The following is a 20983-nucleotide window of genomic DNA, read 5'->3' on the forward strand; positions in this document are numbered from 1 at the left end:
CCCTGCTCTTTCACTGCTGGAAAAGTTCAAAGACTGCAGAGATTGCTCCTTGATTACAGCCAGTGCCCTGGCAGACAGCTCCGCCTGGAGCTGTGGCACTGCTTCTGCTGTGGACCTCGCTGTGCAGCTGGTCTGTGGTAACGCCTCTGTGATGTGCCAGGTACCCGTAGCTGCCACCGCTGTGCCTTCCTTGCGGTGGTAGAAATGGAGTGAGGAGAGAGCAGGGTCAGCAGAGAGCATCGATCAGCTCACAAATGCTCCACGAACAGATCCTGACCCCTCTGTGAACTGCGAGGGCTGTAGTCTGAGCCCCTGGAAGACAAGGTGAAATTACAGCTGTGGGGGAGTGCCTTAAATCATGTTTCCTTGGGTTGTACCGTGGCTCCTGAGCCTGGCCAGTCCCAGGGAGAGTGCCCTGCGTGGGCCCACATAGGGGGTGGATGGCCACGTAGCGCAGCAAGCCCCAGCAGCGCCATGGCTTTGGGCTTCTCTGCACGAGGAGGGAGCTGGGCCCAGGCACTTTACTTATGCAGTGCAGTGCCCTGGTGCTACAGAGCCAGCTTTTGGCTTTTCTCCTACCTTGTGCCATTCCTGTTTTTTCTGAACTGCCTTGACCTGAGCATGAGCTTTGTCTCAAGCAGAGGAGGAGACCTGCTGCCGTGGGCTAGGGGATGGTGGGAGGTGTTGAAAGGAGATGCTGATGTTTCAGCTGGTCGTTCAATATTCCTTCCTTCTCACGGGACTTTCTTGGTGTTTGAGCCATCTCACATGAGTGCTGATTTCCCACAGGAGACCACAAGTGTGTGAGGCCAACATCTCACAGCCAGGCATACAGGGAGGCGAGGTGGGTCACAGCATGCAAAATCCAACAAAGCAATGTGAGGACAAACCAAAAAACAGAGCAAGAAGGCATCTCCTTCACTTGAGCAGAGGCATAGATGTCTACCAGTAAAGGCATAAACTTGCTGGCTTTAACTGGCTTCAAACTGCTTAAGCTGGCTCTGGTTTAGTCTGTCAGTGTGGTGGTCAGCTCCATATTGACCAGGTTAGGAGACACCATCCATGCTGGGATGGGTCTGAGGTTCTGCTCTCCTGCCATGGCTCTGACAGTGTCCAGCAGCAGATTTTAGGGAACATGGAAGAGCAAGGACCCTTCCTGGGAGCCTTGGGGATCGATGGATCTTCAGGGACTTTGTGGGGCCAGTGGTGCCCTCTGTGAACAGAGAAATTCCACTAACATGTGTTTCCCTTCAGCAGTGCTCCGTGTCAGGAGGTCTGGATGGCTTTCAAAAATGTGTTTTGAGTTGAATGCAAGAGTTATGGGGTAAATGAGGTTCACCAGGAGTTGAGGTGAGCTGATCTAAACATCCCCGCTTCCCTGTGTGCCATTCTTACAGCATTTGGCCTGTATCGGTTCAGGCCCAACCGGGGCATTGCATTTGCAGGAGTAACCCTGCAGTCCTCCAGAGCTGTGTGACCTGCTCGCTGTTGGGTTTACTCCCAGAGATGAGAAACATTTATTTTAAATCAAATTCTACATGAGAGAATTGATTGCTCCTTTGCTGGTCGAAACACTTGTGCTTTGCTGGGCTGTGACTTTATGGCCTTTTTCCTATTTGTTTTTCAATTGGTCTCCACAGAAAAAAGAAAGCCACCACTGGACATTTCTGACAAAGTAATGCCAGCTGAAGGCTGCTTTGCCTTCAGCTGCATGCTTGGAGCTGCTGCAAAGCATTCGTGTGAAGCTTGCAACCTTAAAGTGCCACTGAAAAACTCCCTGAGTAAAAAAAATAAAATAAATGTACAGATCAATATTGAAAACACTGCAGCCAACCTTCTGCTTTGCTGCATCGACCAAATGTCTTCAAAGAGTGAAATGCTGAATTCTGGCCTTTTATCACCGGGATGACTTTTGCCATCAGGAAAATGTAGACAAATGACTCCTGTTCCAGACCCAGGCATGCAGGGTCGGCCGCAGTGATGCTGATCCATGCCCCTCACTTCATGGTTACCCCACAGGAGTTATGGGGCACCTCTGTGTGAAGCAGATATGTGACCTGGGATGGCTCCTGGAGCTGGGTTTGCCAGAAGGAGCTTGCTGCTGGTACAGGCATGGCCATGCAGGGTCCTGCTTGAGCGGGGTCCTGCTCGCTCTCCCAGTACTTCCCCCTCAGCCATCAAGCTGCTGGGCTTTGGGGCTTCCTCACACCCTAAATGCAGAGGTGCTGGGGGGTAGGAGCCTACTGCAGGTAACAGGGGGAAGCAGGTGCTTCTGATCCCCTTGGTTGTGGGTTTGACCAGCAACCTAAGCACAAAAGCTTAACTTTCGGAGAAGTTACTAAAAAGCAATCCTGCACTTATTATTTTCAAAGACTGGCTTTTAAGCCCCAGATTTTGTGGGGCCAGAAGAGCTAAAATAACCAGTATAAACTGAATAACTTGACTTGCTCACACTGAAGAATTTAGTACCATCAGGGCTTTGGCACTGCTGCCTCAGGATGATGAAGATGCTTCCAATACATTTTGAAGAGCAGCATAACTGCTTTCATCACCGCCGCTCATCGTCTGGGTGAGATGCCTTTAAAACAGCTCAGCAGAGAGGAACAGAAGTGCTCAGTGCTGCCCTGCTAAACCGGCTGTGCACTGAGGAAAGCAAGGTAAGCAGTGCTGTGTGCAGGGCAATCCTTCATCGCTGCTGGCTCTACTGGGGCTAATTAGAAAATGAGTTCTGGCTGGTGTGACTGGTCGGAGTGGGGCTTGGTCCAAGCAGGGTTTCCTGCCATAAAGTAAGGTGCTTGTTGCAGATGCAACGGTGGCAGCTGCCTTCACGGCCCGGTGTTAATTGGCTCCAGTCCTTTGTGGTGGAAACGATCTGTTCCTATTTTAGCCCTCACTCATCGTCCCCAGAAGTGCCCATTCCTGGCCTGTTCCCATCACCTTAGATTCACGGATTCCTGCGGCTGGGGATGCAGCGTTGTCTGGGAGTGTGTGTCTGGGGGTTAATGGTTGGGGTAAACCTGAGGCCAGCAACCTGACATTGCGATTATGACAACTGGGACTGTAAGGATGGAAAAAACCCTTATTAATTGCCATCCCAGTTGGGATGGCATAAACTGTCATGTTCACGTTATCAGATGTTTGGAGGAAGAGGTGAATTTTTAGCCGTTGTTTATACAGACCAAGATTTAATTAATATTAAATAGATTAAATATTTGATGAAAGAGACTGGAATTAAATATTTAGCTCCCTCTTTCCCCCAGATAGCAGCCCCAGTGGATGTTTGTGTGGGCTGTAATGCAACAAACATCTTCTGAACACCAGAGAGTGTTCAAAGACCCAAGCTGCATGGGAGCATCATCTGCAGATGGGGATTAAATTACTCTGGGCCCCTCTTTCTACCAGCCTGCATGGGAATGTGGCAGTCCTTCTGGGCCTGCTGAGCCCCAAAGTGCTGCTTGTCACTCTGCTCTCCTGCTGTATCTGTCTTGAGCCAGCAAGGAGGCTTCATGGGGAAGGGCTTTCTCCATACCTTAAGAAATCCTGGGACATGCACTGGGCATTTTTTTCCCCTGTGGCTGCTGGTGATCTCAGAGCAGAACTGCGACGTGATCACTTGAACGGCTGCGCTGCTCTTGGTGGCATCACTGCCAGCCAGCAGGTCCCCAGGAAAGGTCCTCCTGCGTGGGTGGTTGTGGCTTAATTGGGGAAGAAAACATAATAAAACTTAATGCGCTTGGCATTTCCCTCTTTGTCAGACCAGAGGAAGAAAAACCACAGCAAAACTGAGCTCTCAGCCCTCGATTTTTGCTTGCAGCACTCTTTGAACAGGCCAGTGATAAACCAGAATATCCAGAAATTCATTGTGAACTGCAAATATGGTCTTGTAAATTAGGTATGGGCCCCTTGAAGCCTGCCCCAGCACCTTCCATGCTGCTCAGCTGGTTCTGGTTGGATTATTTATTGACTATTTTTCTTGATGAACGTGAGCTTTGCCTCTCCCTCCGTGGCTCTGCACAGCTCTCCTTTGGTCAGGGTGTGCCTTGTTTTGTAGGTGGTTTATCACCTCTGGAGGTATTAGGACTGTGATCCCTACCTTCACCCTGCCCAGGCCTCTGCATGGAGCTGTCAGAAATCAGCTGCTGGGCCTTGGGGGTAGGTATTAACCATAAGCAGTCTCCTGTGCCAAAATGCACCTGCCAGTGAGCAGAGACTGAGAAAAGGGCTTGTGGTTTGGGCAAACCAAAGGTCCCTTAGGAGCTGATGGTGCTGCCTGCCTGTGTGCTGGCAGTTCAGAACGGTTCCCTATAGAAGAGAGAGGAATTCATGTCACATTTATAAACCACGTTCGGATATCTTATAAATATTGCAGCGCGCTGCTTTATCTGTAAGAGCCTGGCATTGCTTTATAACCTAGAGTGACAAATCCACTCTGCTCCTGCAGCAGCAGATAGGGTTTCACTTGTTCGCACAAGGCTACTTACTTAGTTAAATTATTTAGAATTTTTCAAGCGACTTAAAGCACGTTGGGTTAGCAGGCTTGGGCAGCCGGGGCCTCTCTCCAGGCACTGAGAGCAGGAGGGGGATATATAGGGTTTTTGTCCTAAGGGCACCTTTCAAAGGTCTGCTCCCTCTTTTGCTGGGTAGTGTCTGACCGTGCTTGGCACCACACTCAGGGTCGTGCCACCTCCACGTGGCTGACACGGGGGTAGGAGCAGGTCTGTGAGGTCTCATTTGTCTCCCCTCAGATGGAAATGTCCCTTTACGTGCCATAGCGGGTGATCCACACAGGTTGGTGCGAAAAGGGCACAGAAGGAATAGCTGGAATGGGATGTGCTTAGCTTGTGGGAGCTGTCTGAGCTCTTAAGGGGACTTTGAATGGCTGGGACCCATCCCCAGCAGGAATAAATTGTTAAAGCCCTGTTGAAGTCTCTGATCTTCAAGCCCAGCTCCCACGCTGGGCCCCATTTCGCAGAAGGTCAGATGGCAAAGATTTAGAGCTGGTCTGCTGGGGCAAGAGGCTGGATTAGATTATTCCCAAACTCCTCCTCAGCCTGAGTTTTTTTTTGAGCCTATATCCATGTGGAGGGAATTTTGGTGGCATAAAACCGATCTAAGCCTGAGACGCAGATCCTGAGCCCCAGGGACATAAGCTCTGCTCCCCTGGCTCCTCTGCTTCTGGCCTTGACACGGGCACAGGGGCTCTCTGCCACCTCCCTCACTGGGGACCTCAGAGGAGCTTGTCCTGTGCCCAGGAGAGCTGGTGCCCCCAAGCAGACAGCCCGGGGTGCTGGAAGGGGGTGGGCTGGGGTATGTTCCCTTCGCTGCCCAGGCTTTCAGTGCTGGTGTTTGGCCCTCTATGGAAGGAGTTGCTCCCTTCTTTTCCCACTCGCCCATCCTACAGCAGAATTTAGTTATGTTCCTGGGTTTGGGTACACTAGGCTTACTTTAAAACCATGCCCAACATCCTAGCAGGATCCACATCTGCATCTGCCATGATGAAGAAGGGAGCCCCGACATGGGGCCCACGGAAATGGTCCTTGCCTGGGGCAGGGGCATCTCCAGAGCTTGCAGCATGGCCAGAGCAGTGATGGACCCATGGGCCTCCCCACACTGCAGGACATGTGTGGGCACCTGCAGACGCATGGGGAAGGAGCCCAGCCCCGTGGCTCCCTGCCTTCTGCTCTCCTCTTCCTGTGGATGGAGGCTGGCCAAGGCTCAGGGCAGACACAAGCCCCCCCAGCTTGCCTTGCCACTGGATGCTGCTGCAGCACCTCCTTAACCCAGGCCCTTTTTCCAGGAATCTTCTTAAAAAAAAAAACAACAAAAACAACAACACACCATAACTGTCTTTGTAGCCAAGCAGGGAAAACGGTTCCCCAGGCAGATTGCTGAGTGCCCCCAGATACCAGAGTCCTGCTGGTGGCTCCCCTTCCCATCCCACGGGCTGCATGAAGCTGGGCCGCGGTGCTTCAAGGGATGGGTACCCGCCATGGTGGGAAGGCCTAGGGAAGGGGCTCCTCTTGGTGCAGGGCTGTCCGTGGCACCACGCGGCCGCTGGCTGATCTCGCCATCAGCCTTATATGGCCCTCGGCTTGGGGCTTCATCCACTCGGTAAGAAAATTAGGTTACGGCTGAGCTGATTGTATTTTTGCCATCTGACACACATGCAACTGGAGCCCACGGAGAGTCTGATTAATGCTCTTCCAGGATCGGATTGTCTAATGCAAACAGCTTTAAAAATATGACTAAAGTAGGAAAAGAAACTTGGAAAAGACCCCATTTGGGATAAAAGCAAAGAAGGCTATTTTTTGCAAATACCAGTATAGCTTCTTCTAAAAATATTATCTTGGATGTCTGCTAGAAAATGAGAACCAAATGTGATTCCGAGCAGCCTAACACAGCCTGCCACTTCAGAGGAGACGGGAAGGCAACCTCTCGCCGTGGCAGGGGATGTGCTTGCAGGCAGGCACCCAGGGGCATGGGTGGGCACAACCCAAAGCTGTCAGCTTCAGAGAGAAATGCAGGTGGGCAGGGTTCGCCCAGGGGCAGCTGAATTGCAGGTTCATCAGCTGAATTGCTGGCAGCCATCTTGGGAGAGTGCAAGGGTTTCTAAGGAAAGGAGTTGCATGCTGTTAATATTTTTTAAATTATTAGTATTATTTGTTAAAGCAGGAGTGACATCACAGAAGGAGAAGAAGGAAGGATCCTTGCAAGAGAGGCCAGATCAGAGCCATCTTTCTGTTCAACCCCTTAAGCTAATTTTTCGCCATCCTCCCCTCTCTGGTGTGCAGTTTCTGAGCCTCCCAGAAGCAACAAGGTGGCTTTTCCCTCCTTTTCACATGTTTCTTTCCCTCAGCTTCCCAAGCAGTTTCTTTCTGAAGCCAGCAGCTCCAACAGCTTCTGCGAACGCTGTGTTCAGAGCGAATCCAGGTTGTAAACAGAGATGCTGCTGCCAGAGCCCTGAGAATGATTGAAAACCTGCAGGGTACTCCTTGGTAGTAACTCAGACAGCACACAAGTAGTCTTGGAGTGTTTTCCATCTAAACCTCTCACTAATATAATATTAATCTCTGCTCCAGCTTTGCCCTTTCCTAGCAGTGATCACAAAGTCCTCTGGGCCTCCTCCTAAGATCTTACAGGGTTTTTTTTTTTTTTCCTTTGGAGCTGATGAGCGTGTGTTTTATTTGAAAATAGACAGATTGCATGCTTTTCCACCCCAGTCTGATGGTTTCACCTCATCTTCTCGGTGTGTATCAGGGCAAGTCCTGCCTGCTGCCTTTACCACCAGAGCACGGTGACAAGAGGGTGCTGAGGCCACCGGCCTGAAGAGTTCGCACATCATGTGGCACTGGGGGCTTCCCCAAAGGACTTGTCTGCCGCACAGTACAGCTCCACAGGGGAAAATCTGTCTCGGACCTGCCTGGTGAGATTCAGTTCATCTGCCTCTGGCTGCGTGGAAGCACGGGCGATGTCACGGGGGGACCAAGAGGTCCGGATCGCGTCAGCAGTCAGCAATGCGTGATCTAAGAGGAGGTCAGCGGGTGTCAGCTGCACGTCCCGAGGGGCTTTGTAGGGGTCTCACCTTCGTTAGACCACTTCACAAATCCTTTGGTAGGATGGCAAAAGAGCAAGGGAGAGGTAAGGTGGCAGGGGGAGGGCCAGGCGGTCAAGTCCATTGAGTCCCTTGGGTTGAGGGGGGTGAGCAAGGCAAGCTCTTCACCTTGGCAGCTCAGAGCACCCCCTGTGCCATTGACTGGCAGTGTGGTCTCCTAGCTGACTCGCCCAGGAACATATTAACCTTCACGGGACTTAAATAGACACCATGAGCTGGAACATGCCATATCCTGTGAGCTGGACATCAAGAGAAATCCTCATTTCTGAAGAATCCTTTCAGAAACACGCCACATCACTATCATAGGAAGAAAGCTGTGATATTTCTTCAAGCTGTTTAAAACAGATAAATAACCAAAGGGAGTGCTGGGAGCTTCTCAGAACCCAGCTGGGATGCCCTGCACAAAAACAACAAAACAGCACCAGAAGGCATTTTTCTGGTGACATGTTTTGCTTCTGTCACTATGTGTAATTTTTGTGATCACTTTGTTTTGCCCAACTGTGTTGCTTGGGGCATGGTGGGGAGGAAAATCCATCTTTCAGTAAATACTCTTCAAACCACCTGCTGTCACAGCAGATTGCTGTGTGTCTCTGTATTCCCAGAGAACAAAACAATTGCAAGCCTGAGCTTTCAGGCCATGTTGCTTACCTAATGCTGGCCCGATTCTTATGAGAATCTGGATTTCCAGGCTGGAGGAAGAGGAACATCCTTCATCAAAAGCACCTGGGAGGCCCTGTTTTTGTCTTTCTCAGACATCATCAGCGCGAGGAGAGACTTTTGCATTTGCCTAGGAAGAACACAGAAATTGTGTCCACGTTTTTTCTCAGGCATTCACTGACATCTTAACCTTTTTGCCCTGGCATGTGAAATGTGTGTGTGTTTCTGGATGCTCAGGTGCATCAGGAGCCTTTGATGGCTTTTTATTTGAGCTCTAGGTTTCCCCTCTTCTGGATCCCCACTGTCTAGCCCTGTTCTGCAAAGGCAGGGACTGGAAACTCACTCCTGAGAGTGGGTTTATCTACAGTGGCTATATCTATGCATAAAGCAGCTGACTTTGGAGGCAAACATTTGCTCATCTTTATGCATGTCACAGCTTTTTAATGTATGGCACGACCACAGTGCATCTGGAAATAACCCTGGACTAACTGCTTGCTTCCTGGCCTTGTCACCAAATCCTTCCTGCCAGGTTATCGCCACTTCATATCTGTTTTCTTTTGATTTTTTTTTTTTTTAATCTTCTTGGCAGAACCATTCCTGGTTGATGCAGCAGCTGCTGGGGAGGAGAGTTTGCAGGGCCGCACTTTGGAGGAGTTTGTAGGCTCAAGGTTTGTGCTTCATTCTTTGCTTGGAAGCACAAGCTGCCTCCCTGTGGTGATGGCCAAATCAAGCCTGAAATGTGACAGAGCACTAAATGAGACACGTGCAATTTCACTTTGTCTCCAGCATCCAGTCCAAGCTGGTGATGCTCTCCCACGGTTTCCCACAAGGAACCTCTTTAGTGACGTGACCAGTCAGTCCAGGGCTGGAGGGGTTCAGCCTCAGACGCTGGCACGAAGCGAGTTGAATCACTTGGAGCAGTCACTTTCTCTTGGCTGGTGGTGAAGGAACCTTCTGGCCAGCTTGCAGGGGGATGCTGGTTCTGCAGAGCTGCCAAGCTGGCAGGGAGAAACCCTGTCAAGGAAACCTGCTTTCCTGGTGGGCTCCATCCCAATTTACCATGAGAGGCTGATCATTTGCAGCTTTTTATAATATATTAAACCTTTACAGACTATTTAAATAAGCACAACAACATCTGAAAAAGAGCAAAGCTTGGCAGGTGCATTTCTCATGCACCTAGCATTTGGATACGCAAGTTTGGCGTGCAGCTCTGGACAGGGACTACAGTAAGAGTGCAGAAGATGACAGCAGTTGCTCACGCACCTGCTTGGACTTATGAGCCGAGAAAAAAGGTCTCAGCTACAGGATGTTCTTAGGGTTTTGCTTGCTTGCTCTGCTAAGCCCAAAGCCGTGCCTAAGTTTTAAGAAAAGTTCTTTTTCCTCCATCTTCCCATCTCCTCCCCTTCCCCATTTCACACTGCTAATTGCACCGGCAGGATGCCCTCCAGGCTGAGACTATTCTGAGTGCAGGGTGAGAGGAGGGTGCTGAGAGGAAACAGCAGGCTCTGCATTTTCCTTCACTAACGTGATTGGGCTATGATTAACGCACGTGGAAAATAATCAGCACATTTGGCTTAATTTTGCAAAATTATTAAAGGAATGAGAGGAAGGTGAAAGGAGAGATGTTTCTTCTTTTAATTTTTCTTTTTTTTTCTATTTCATTTTTAGGAAGGAGGTCGGATGTTGTGTGAACATTCATCATTAAACCATCACAGTCGATATTAAAAGGAAGAGGGGCTTTGGAAACTGGGATTGTTATGCCTTACCCTGAGCTGATGATCACCTCTCAGCCCTTCCCTTCCCAAGTGCTGCTCAGCCATTAAGGGGGTGACCACAGCAAATTACTGCTGGTTCCTGGGCAAAACACACCGTGTCTGAGCCGGGTCATGCAGACTGCTGGAGCTGAGCACATCACAACGATGCTGGCCTTCACACAGCCACTGCTGATTTTGCATCCCAGCCCCAAATTAAAGAGAGCAGGATGCACCTGCTCTCAGTCAGTGCTGCTTCATCACAGGCTGAAGTACTGGGGTCAGCTGGGTAACCTTGGGTGCCCAGGTGCCCCTCATCCTTACACTCATCACCAAATCTATTTCCTTTAAACCCAGGTTGGGTTTAGCTGCTTATGCTGTGTCCATGTGTTTGGTGTGAGCATTTTGCTGATGGTTCCTGTTGCTGGTGAGTTCAGTGCTTCTTGGCGCTATCTTTCCAGTTAGAAAGGAAATCATAATATTGTTTTGTGGGCTGGAGTTTTTATAAATCTCTCTCTTCCCCTCATATCTTTAAATAATGAAACATTGACTTACTGGAGAGATTGTAATATTTCTCCAAATTTTATAATGCACTAAATAAAACACAAAAATTACTGATATGAAAAATATTAGAAAAGCCTATTCTGTGATTATAATTGCATTTCTTTCTGATACAGGAAAGTATGCTGGCTGTTTCCTTTAATTGTGCTTTTTTATTACTTTGAATTTGCATTTTTATTTATTTTCCATTTCTTGTAATTCCCATTTACCAACACAAAATTAACACTTCTTGTCCCTGCTGAGCTCACTGCTATTCCCTTCAGCTTCCTAATTCTGCAAACGCTGGCTAGGGCATTAGCCTGGTATGCTTCTATGGGTGCCTGCATCTGATCTGAGAAATTAGTGTCCCAAAGTGCTTAATTGCGGAGTCCAGGGATCTCATTTGGAATACAGACAGGGATCTTTTGATCTCTGAATCAAGCTGCCGAGAGCAATTGTGTGCTGTGGCACTTGACAGTCCGACCCTGAGGTATTTCCCTGTCCCAGCTGAGTGCAAGGTCTGGGGTGCTCTTGCTTTGCCAGAGCTGGAGGTAGCATGGGTGTCCTGCAGCCTTTTGGGGCACAGCAAAGCCTTGGGAGTGGTACATCAAGGGAACACCCCAACACTGTCCTGCCTGCCATGGTGCTGGTGGGGCTCCCAGGGGGATTTCAAGTGCGTAGCTGGGATTTGGATGTGGCACTGACGCTGCTGCCATGGGGAGGTGGCAGCCCCAGGGGGCTGGGGCACAGCACAAACCCTGCTGGGGCTGGGTTTCTGGGGACAGCCTGAGCATTGAGAGCAGCAGTCAGTCACAGCATGGTTAGATTTCTTCTTTCAGATGTTCTGCAGTGATCCCTTTTGTCTAGAGGGTGAAAACTTGCTGTTGACCCATCCTTGCCAAACAAGGTGTTAATCCTGGCTCCTGCAGGCTCCCCTTGCTTGCAGAGCAGGGTGGGGCTGCAAAGGACCTGCATCCTTCCTCAGCTGCTCTGAAACAGGTGGGACTGAGAGAAACATTTCCAGGGGCTCTGCCCTTGGAGTTGTTTTGCCTAGGTTGACAGGGATGAGCTACCAGGTAGCCTGGAGGATGTATCTCAGAGCTCCTCAACAGAGAGGCATCTGGCTGGCGGTGAGAGCGTTCATATTATCCCCACGGAGAGAGCATGAGGAGAGAGATGTGGGCTCTTGCTGCAGACTTAGGACCTCGGCACACAAGAACAAGTACAGAGGTTGTTCCTGGAGCTGTTTTCCAAATGGATGAATGTTCACTGTCCCTGCAGGGCGTGTTGGTCTGGTACTAGCCCAATATATCAGAAGGGAGAGGTTTTTTTTTTTTTTTTTTTTTTTTTTTATTGGTGAAGCCTGCCCTTACAGAATAAATGGTTGACTTTTTTCTTTTTTTTCTTTTTTTTTTTTTTTTTCTTCTCTTTCACGACAAACAAAGAGCCTGCGGTGGTCACAAGATCACTTCAGCAACATCCTGACTCAAGCAGCTTGTTGCGTTGTTTGTAAAAGTCCAATTTTCTTTTTGAGGGAAATCAATACAGCTCATTACTTAGCTGAGAAAAGATCCCTGTGTCAAGCAGCTGCTCATTCCACTGGAAGGCAGCCCCCGAGCGGGCTTAGCCACTTTTCCTAAGATGGACAACAGGTTGATAGCCTTTGTCTTAAATTATCCCTTCTGAACTAAAACTGCCCCACTGAGAAGACTGATCAGCTTCCCGCAGGCTGCCAAAAGAGCTGCTCCACAAGTGAACACCACCAGCGCTGGGCAAAATGGGCACTGGGGAAAAAAGACAACCCCCCAGCAAAACACTTTTTTTACAGCTGGTATAATGACTGTAAGTTCTCACGCTGCTTCTACGTTATACCCTTTCTTCTGGGCTCCGGCTACTTCATTTTCGGCTTCAGTGCTAGGATGTGGGATTCAGTGCTACGAGGCTAAGAGCTATGTAGTCTTTGTGTAGCCTGTCTTGAGTGGTGAGGTTGGTCTCAAAGGCTTGGCTCAAACTTAGAGCGGGATTAAGATCTTTTTGCAACTGCACGGGGTGTTTTAAAGCAGCTTTGGGGCTGTGAGGGCTGTTGGGCAGACAGTACCTCTGCCTACCTGTGTGCAAGGCCTTGGGGGCAGCACTATCAGCCCCCAGCCTGGGAGCATTCTCACCTGCCTTCCACCGTAAATATGTGTTTGGTTAATCGTGAATTTACAGGTAGTGAAAATTGTTCCTTGCTGTAGCCCAGCTTCAGGCTCCAGTCCTCCAAGCCCTTGACAGAAGTTGCTAGTTTAGAAAGTTGGAGGAGAAAATTGCTCCTGTATGAAATGAAGAATGAGGAGAAAAGCACATTGTGGCTGCTGGGGAGTATGACCACGGAGTAAAGGCCTCTGCATTGCTTGGTCTGAGTTCTGAGTAAGGCTAACAGCAAGTTTAGCAGAGACCTTGCACTGAGGTAAGCTAAGTGACAAGTTCAGTGAGAAACCAGGGCCAGTGCATGGAGAATTACTGGCCAGGGAACTGGAAAGAGTTGCCTAAGCTTTGGGGCACAGGTTCAACTGGCCAGGAGGAGCTGCAAAGAAGGTAAATTCTGTTAAATTCTCTGTCTTTACTGCTCTGAAACCAGAGCAGATGATAAAAGTGGTAGTGAGGTGTATTTTAAGAGAGCCATCAGCCAAGAAATCTTTCTCCCCAGGTTGTTGCTGCAGCCCAATGCAGTGGTTGATTGCAAGAGGAGGTCACGGATGTACTGAGCACTGATGAGTCCATCCCTCCTCTCCCTGTCTGTCCTCTGAACAGAGGTAAGGGTCTGCTTCCCTCCCTCACCTCGGGTGAGCAGGCTGCACCTCATGAGAGGTTTTTTACAACTTGTTCCAGATCGTAGATCATCTTGTGTGGACTGTGAAGAGACCAAGTTTCTTGTATCACCAGACTCCTCCGGTGTTTGATGCTTATGATTGCAGCGTGTTGTAGCGTTATTATTTGACTGCAATTACAATAGCATGGGTGGTGTTACGCCTGACTAGCTGATTAATCATCTGGAGCAATGAGTGGATCTTCCTCCTCTCTTATGATAATTAATATGTGGAGCTGGATCACAGTCGTCTGAGTGAGTGTGGAAATGATCATGGCAAACCGAGATGTGTTTGGCAGCTTGAGGCTGCGGGAGGACAAACACACGGAGCTGTTGGGGCAACTTTTCTCTCCCTGCTGTGAGTTCTGGGTTGAGCTGGCCCTGATCCACCTCAGGGAGCTGCATTTCAGTGGTGGGTGTCAGAACTGCCAGAGACACATCGGGCCAGTCAGAGTCATAAGAGGATATTTCAGTTACAGGGATGCTCAGCAATGCCTCGTCCTCCCTTCCACTCTTGAGGTGCCTGGTAGCTGATGCTGCTGGGCTTTCTCCCACCACAACAAATGTGTAGCTTGTTTTGGGGGGGCAGCAGACACCAGGAGTAGCAAACAGTGGAGTTTGAGTGGATTTACTGGGATTTAGTATGTTTTCTTGGAGGATTTGCGTGGGATGGTCATTCCTTGTGTGTGTATATATGTATATCAGGCATCCTTGTTTCTAGTCCACCTCTTGTCTTTCTGTTTGACCTTGGCCCAGAGCCTCTGGACCACCATTTTCTTTCAACACTGTAAAGTTTGTTTTCAACATTAACTGTCTCTTCACACGTGTGTGTGTGTGTGTACACTAATTACACCAGTCATTACCAAAATGTATGCTGTGTTTTTTTTAAAGGTCTGGCTTTGAGGACAGAGCCATTTAGGATTGTGGGATGTAAAGCTCTTTCCTTCTTGCAGTGGTTAACCAAAGAACCCTGTGCCAGCATGTCTGTAGCTACCCAGGAGTGAAGGGAGGAGAGAAATTCATTAGTGTGATTGGATTAAATACCTGCTGTGCTGGGGACCTGCCATGATGGCTTAGTGCCACTGTTGTCTCCAAGCAGGTGGAGTAGCTCTCTGGTTCTCCCTGCAATCTGGGTCAGATATATTCAGTGCAGATTGTCTGAAAGTAACTCATGGTTTTGCTTGTGGGAATTTACAATTCAAATCAAGAGCAGTTGCAGCCTCTCTCTCCCTCATATTGTGATTTTCTTTACTCTCCTGATACAGCAAAGATCAAGATGAAATATTAAATGTCCTCCACAATGTAATTATATCTGGCTGGTTGCAATCAATTCCCTCTGCCTCATACGGTTTGCTACTGCTTCTCCTTTCCCTTCCCTTCCTGTAAAAGACAACGGGGCTGATTCTCATCTTCCCTGTGGGCTGGAAAGGAGACAATGCCAGCCCCTACATGGACCCACCAGCTGAACAGGAACAACTTCTGGAAATGAACTCTCATCAAGAGCCCCAAGCAGTGCACAAACAGTGTGGAGGATGCAGCTAAGCTCAGGTTAAAGAACAGAGAGATTGGAGACTTTCCCTGTTTTTCTACTGTAGTCTGTTTGTGCCTGCTTCAGAATATTTGGATTAGAAAAAGTGATGACTCTACTTGCCAAAATAGTCCATATATATATATATATATATATACATATATATATATAAAATGTCAGAGACACTAGTCTCTAGTTTTCATAAAGCCCAAAGCAATGTTTTATCTATTAGGCTACAATTAAACAATGGTTTCCAAAGCTCAGTCTCTTTCAGGCAAATGCCTGTTTAAGAATACTGCATATTAAAACATTTTTTTTCTTTTGTCCAGAGAATAGGTCTGGAAAGGCTTTGTAAGGCGGAAAGCTTTATGTGAACTTCTCCTTCCCCTGGTGAAGAGATCAAGGTTATGAATATCCTCATTGGCCTTTTCATCCGTTCCTTCTAAACATGTCAAACAAATCCAAGACAAATCCCTATTATCAGGTGCGGAGGCTGGTACTATCATTAGCGGGTCTCTTTAGGAAATTAAGGCCGTTATTCAAGACACTGGTGACTGCAGCTGTTGGTGAGGAGGGGAGGTCTTGAGCTTGGGTGGGACTGATCACCTGCTTGTGGCTAGCTGCTTGCTTCTGTGCTTTGCTGGACCTGTTTTTCATTGCTATTGAGCAGTGTGCTCACAGAAAAATCCAGAGGCCATCTTTTGAGAGATTCTTCTTGGGGCTTTTGAATAACAGTATGATCTGGCTGTTAGCGGTGAACATCAGCCCATGACATATTTAAGGTCCATATTTCAGAAGTTTATAAATACCTCATCACCTATTTGGGGTTCATTCGGTATATATGGAGAGTCAAGGCAACCAGTCTTGAGATACTCCTCCAGGAATATCCCAAGCTGTTGGAAAATGGACAGAAGAGTCTATTGTAAGACCCACCACCTATCACCTTCTCTAGTTTGGAAACTTTATTGGTTTTGGAGCTTTGAACCTTCTGCTGTAGGATACAGGACTCTTCTTCCCAAACCCAACAGCTCATTATCAAGAGAGACCAGACTTTAAGTGCCATCTCTGCCCAAGTAGAGCTGACCCTACAGATCTCAGTTCACATAGACCAGTTAAATGCTGATTGTCACAAGAAGACTGAAAGGAAACATGGCACTGATGCTAAGAAGGAGACAATGGGTGCTGATAGATGTTAAATGGATGTAAAATAGATGTTAAACCACTTTATAAAACTAGTAAGTTGTTAGCTCTGTACCTCTTCTGCCAGACACGGTAACCTGCAAGACACAGCTGTGTTCCCATTTGTGTTACTGTAACTCTGGCTTCATTACAAATAATCTAGATTATTGTCACCATGGGCTGAACCCAAGATCACTGCTCTGTGAGTGAGGGATGTTTGCATCCTATTAGGCAGGAGTGGAAGAAAACCTCAAGCACGGCAGGAATGAGGCATCAAACAGTCCCCAGCCTGCAGCCCTCTCCTTCAGTGCCTCTCTCCCAGGGACCTTCAGCTGCTCCTATAATATAGGTGTAATAAGACTACAACGCAATTATTTAAAAATTAATCAGATCCTTCACGACACTTTAGTCTTTGCCTTATCTGCTGGAGCCTTGCAGATTGCTATGTTTACAGCTGCTCCTACTGCTAATGTGGTTTTGTTTATGATACAGAAAAAAAAACATGTAATTTTTTATTTTCTCTTTGCTTCTCCTGTTTTATATTTTTTTGGCATCCATCTAGAAGACCGGAGATAACTCAGATGAAAAGGAGTCAATTATGTGGTGCCTGGGATACTAGAAGTCTGGACTTTATGACCCAGGAAGTTTCTCTCTGCACCATGCTCCCAATTTGTTGGATTTTTTTTCTTTAATATCAACAAATAAAATAACATATCCTGGATACTCTGCAGTCAACAACATTCACTTTATTGGCAGTAACTGGCTTGGAAGCTACTATATCTCCAGGACTTTTCCATTTAAAAATAAATATAAATATATATTTAGATAAATATATATCACTTTTTTTTTTTTTTTACATCAGTTAAAAATATTTTTTTGCTTTTCATGAGAATTTGAATGTTTTCTGACATCAGATATTTGAACAGCTTCTGAAATGAATCCAAGCCAGGAATTTTCCATTTTCCAATCTGTGAGGAGCATGGTATTCTAGAAATGCCACTGATACAAACAGGAGAAGAATTAGGTCAGCAATAAGTCCTTGGGAGCTCCCAGCCAGTGGCTGCTAGGACTGTCAAGTTCTTCTTCCTAAAGATTAGATTTATTCCTGACTTAGGGAGGTGTACACCTTGGACAAATATCTCCTACTAGCGTGATTGCAATGCTTAAGTCTTCCCTCCTGAGCAACTTTCTGTCTAAAATGGCAAGCAGCCAAGCAATAATGGCTGTGCTTATGAGACTTTTGAATTTTTATTAGTGTTTTAAAGTTGAACAGAAGCTTACAAATTTCAGTATGAGAAAGTATTGAGAAGCAGGCTCAGAGTAAAGTCACCATCCTTTTTGGTTGGGTCCTAGGACAGTAGGTGTGAGGGATATTGTAAGAGCAAGAGTGTGACTCATAGAAAAGTACTGGAAAATTGTTCTACTTCTGTTGAAGTTTTATTTCTGGACACTGAAAGCCAATTGAAATATCCTACATATCATGAAGTGTAAGACTATATATTGTATTATTTCAGTATGATATAAGATTATGCACAAATATTCTTTACTATATTTGAGAGAGGATTTTTCATTCCTTGTTTGTTATCATTTTTTACCTGTCAGAGGGCTTGGTTTGAATGTCCCTGCCTGTGTGGAATAGCCTGTGTATCTCTGCCCAAGCCTGGCTCTGCTGGCAGGGTCGGGACCCAGTCCTGGACCCAGAGGAAGCAGCTCGCCCTCTTTCTAGGAACTGCACCCATCGGCAGTGCCCTTCCGAGGGGACATTTTCTGAGTAGCCAGTGGGGGAGAGCTGGTCCACAGACGTCAGTCTGCAGGCTCAGGGCTGGTACCCAGCAGAGTTCTTCAGAAAGAAATATTACAGAAGGGAAAAAATACAAGAAAAACAGCAAATGCAGGAGACAACAGCAGTAGACCTAAGTATGTTATCTTAAGGGAACTGAAAGTCCTCTTGCTGCACCACAGCATTTTAAGCAGAGTCATTATTATCAATCTTCTTTTAATCTATAATAAAAGTTAAAGAGAACACAGCACAGCCCATGCTTCCCTTACTGTTGTGTACCCAGAAGATAGAGTGGGTTTAATGTAAAGTGATCCTTGTAATCTGGCAGAAATAAAATCCCAAAGGCAGGAATTGATCAGGTAAAGGTGGTACAAATACCTGCTCTAAAAGCTTTCTTTGGATACAATAATTCCCACAGGCATCAGGAAGCTGTTAGCTCAATCAGACAACGCTGCACCATATGGTTCGCTGTTTAGTTAAAAGAAAAAAAGTGAGAAAGGGAGAAAATCTGAAAGCATGCCATCAGCAAGTGTGAAATGTCCATGCTAAGGTTCTCTGTAAGAGGGGAAAGCCACAGCCAAGGCTGTGACTCACTCGCTAATTAGCAGGGCTAATGGCGCTGCAGAAGCTGCTGGCTGGGTTTCAGATGTGACCAGCCATGTGGCCGTGTCATTCACCACGGGACAGCCCAGCACTGCCCTGAGCATGCAGAGCAGGTGTAGAAGAGCCAGACTTTTCTTCCCCATGCAACTTTGAGGTGTATGGGAGAGTGCTTGCAGAGGGCTCTGCCAGCACATCTCCTGCACACACCAGGCTCAGCCAGGTGCTGAATGTCCCAGAAAGGACAGGAGTCCTCACGGAGTGCTCTGAAGGCTGGAGAGGCTCCGTGTCCAGCAGACTTGGCTCTAACCAAAGCAGCAGCAAATGGTCTTAGTTTGTGCTTCAGCTAGAGGCAACCCACCAGGGGTTGGTGTTACACAGGCTGCTTGTGGGAGAAGCTACGTGCAGTCCACAGGGAGTCCTATAGAAACCAGATGCTCCTGTACCTTTGACCACTTTTCACACTCACATATATATAACCAATATATTATATTGATTATATTATACTCCAATATGTAGAGACTGTACTTTATAGATCATAGATTATATTTTATTCTGGGTGTGTTATAAATTCTGTTTTCTATATCTGTAGGTTCAGATCAAGAAGTGCTGAAGTATTGTCCCAGTCTCACCAGATTTACAGGCTGAGGGTGCTATAAGACGAGGGAAAATCATCTCCTTGTTGACTACTGCTCACTAATCCTCCATCCTCTCCAATCCAACTGTTAAGCACTTACCAGTTATCTGTGCAACTTCTGCTGCCTGTAGGGCCCTTTTTATGCTGACTTAACTCACTAACCTGGCAGAAAATTTACTACATCAGGAAAAAAAAAAGTGTTTTGTTTTAAGCTGAATTCACGAGTTGATTTCATTCCTGGTTTTATTTCCATAGGTGAGTAGGAAACCTCCTTTTAACTCATTAGTGGGGACTAATTCTCATATTTGGTTTTATCTCATCTCCTGACCCATTCTGTCCCGGATCTCCTTTTGACAAGTGTAGGTACTTGAAAAACAAAGCTCATGCCTTTTGCCTCCTCTGTCTAGAGAGAGTATTTTATCACTGCAGACGGATGCAGGACTGAACATTTCCTTCCCAGCACCACGCGGGGCTGGGCTGCAGCTGCTTGGAAAGTGCATGAAATGCACAGCTCTAAGTGTTGGGGGGGGGCCAAAACCATGGAAAAATAAAGGAATTGTTTTAATGTGCATTGACAGCAGGGGACTGATTGTGTGTCAGGTTGGGCACCAATGGGTTATTTGTTTTTGCTTAGATTTGTATCTCCCAGAGCTGGTTTATTTTCTTTAAGCAATTATTTGTTGTTGCACAGGGTTTTAAATACACCTGCCGCATGACTGCTGGTCTGTGCAGGGAAAAGTCTTCCCTGTAAGGCCCTGCTCTGCTCCATCCTCTGGGCTACCCTGGATTTGTTGCAGGATTTAACCCCTGTTAATGTTAGATGTCTGTCTTGGTGCATATCTGTAGCTTCTTCCCTCAAGTGTGTCTTGAGAGCATGGTGAAAGGGACAGGGGCTTGACGCTAGAAGGATGCCTGACTTCTGCATGGTGGAAATGTTCCTGACAGTGGTTTTCTTCTCTTTGTTCATCCCTCAGCTGTTCCTCTTCTCTGCTACCAAACTTCTTCCTTTTTTCTGCCTGAAGGCCCTCTGAGAACCCTCCCAGAATTATGTCCCTTTCCCCATATTCAGCTGCCTGATTGACTTCTCTGCAGAGATGCTTGGAACAAATTGGTTCTCTTGGATCTCAGCCCATGAACCCACCTATGATCTGATTCAAGTGCAATTATTAAAGGCTAATGATGCTCCATTGTCTTGAATTATATCTATATTGCACGATGTAATGGAGAGCTATCAAACTAACTGTAAATGAATTTAGTCAGCACAGTAAGCAGTTTAGCTAAGCTACCATGGGGCTACTAAAGGGCTAATTTACCCCCTCTAGAAGCAGATCAGTAGAGACAAATCTTAATCTGGTGAGTGCAGTCTATGTTCATCCAAAACTCAAGCTGAGTTACACTTTAGAGAAGAAACCAAATGAAACAGCCTGGATTAATCTACAGAGTAAGGAAAAAAAAAAGACTCTTGTTTTGTAATTGCATTTTTTTGTAGCCTCAGAGCTAAAGGATACTTTGCACCTGTGTTTAATCAGCAGGTGCTATTCACTGTGGGCATACAGGTGTGGTAGTTAGGGCCAATGGCAATGAATATGCCCAGCCTGATATGGAAATAGGAGTACTGTTTTGGGAGGCAGGCAGACCAAAAACAGTTTTGCCCAAGGAAATCTGTGTGTGCGAGAAGTGCTGAGCTGGACAAGAGACAGCTCACAACCCGTTTGTGGGAAGAGCTGTTTGAGATCATGGCTGCAAAAGCAAATGAGCAGCGTTAACCTGCCTGGGAGCTACCTGGGGTGACGGACAAAACTGAGAGGTCAAGTGTTCTCTGCAGTGAAGGCACTGGTCTCTTCCTTTTCC

Source organism: Netta rufina (genome assembly GCF_964035555.1).
Source record: "Netta rufina genome assembly, chromosome: 7".
NCBI lineage: Eukaryota > Metazoa > Chordata > Aves > Anseriformes > Anatidae > Netta > Netta rufina.